The following is a 1275-nucleotide window of genomic DNA, read 5'->3' as shown; positions in this document are numbered from 1 at the left end:
AAAAAAAAAAAAAAGAAGAAGAAGAAGAAGAAGAAGAAGAAGAAGAAGAAGAAGAAGAAGAAGAAGAAGAAGAAGAAGAAGAAGAAAAGAAAAAACCCATACAGAATACACAAGATACAGTCCACAGAATTCAAAAGGCTCAACGAGCTGAAGGGCCCAAGTGAGGACGCCTCAGTCCCACTTAGGAGAGAGAAGAAAGCAATCACAAGTGGGGAGGAAGGGAGGGACTTGGGAGGGAAAGTGGACAGGTTTGGGGGCAGTGGTGGGTAGAGGGGAACCTGATCTGGTATTGGTTGAGGGAAAAGGACTGAAGCCCTGAGGGCCAGCAGAAAGAATGGAAACAGGCAACCTCAAGAAATAGGAGATTGGGGGACACCCCCCCCCCAGAATGCACCAGAGACCTGGGAGGTGAGAGACTCCCAGGAATCATAGGGAGGGACCTTTGATGAAATGCCCGACAGTAGGGAGAGGGAACTTATAGAGCCCACCTCCAGCAGGAAGACAGGACATCAAGTGAGGGATGGGGTTGCCATCCCACAGTCACACCTCTGACCCATAATGGTTTGTGTCTGAAAGAATTACAGGGATGGAAATGGAGAGGAACCTGAGGAAAAGAAGGTCCAGCAACAGGCCCAAAGTGGGATCCAGCTCAAGGGGAGGTCCCAAGGCCTGACACCATTACTAAGGCTATGGAGTGCTCACAAAAAGGGACCTAGCATGTCTGCCCTCCCAAATATCCAACAAGTAGCTGAAAGAATCAGATGCAGTTATTTGCACCCAACCAATGGACAGAAGCAGCTGACCCTGTTGTTGAATTAGGGAAGGCTGAAAGAGGCTGAGGAGAAGGATGATCCTGTAGGAGGACCAGCAGTCTCAATTAATCTGGACCCCCAAGATCTTTCAAACACTGGACCACCAAACAGGCAGCATACACCAGCTGATATGAGACCCCCAACACATATACGTAGAGAACTTCCAGGTAGGTCTGTGTTCATTCAGAGATGAAGCACCTAACCCTCAAGAGACGGGAGGCCCCAGAGAGTTTAGAGGTCAGGTGGAGTGGGAAGTGGGGGCATCCACGTGGAGATGGGGTGGGGTGGGGATGTAGAACAGTCGGAGGGTAGATGGGGAGGGGTGGGGAATGGAATATGGAGTGTAAAAAATGAATTACAAATAAAATTAAAGAGAGAGAGAGAGAGAGAGAGAAAAGAAGAAGAAGAAGAAGAAGAAGAAGAAGAAGAAGAAGAAGAAGAAGAAGAAGAAGAAGAAGAAGAA

The 1275-nt window shown here is 48.2% G+C and overlaps 1 protein-coding gene across 1 annotated transcript in view; it reads right to left on the bottom strand.

Moving 5' to 3' along the window:
- Zw10 (zw10 kinetochore protein) overlaps positions 1-1275 on the bottom strand; it is a 27424-nt gene that overhangs the window by 4011 nt on the left and 22138 nt on the right. The window lies entirely within an intron of this gene.

The sequence above is a fragment of the Mus pahari genome, chromosome 10, assembly GCF_900095145.1.
Source record: "Mus pahari chromosome 10, PAHARI_EIJ_v1.1, whole genome shotgun sequence".
NCBI classification, from domain to species: Eukaryota; Metazoa; Chordata; class Mammalia; order Rodentia; family Muridae; genus Mus; species Mus pahari.
The sequence above is the reverse complement of the archived record's forward strand: the minus strand, read 5'-3'. Positions and strand labels throughout refer to the sequence as shown.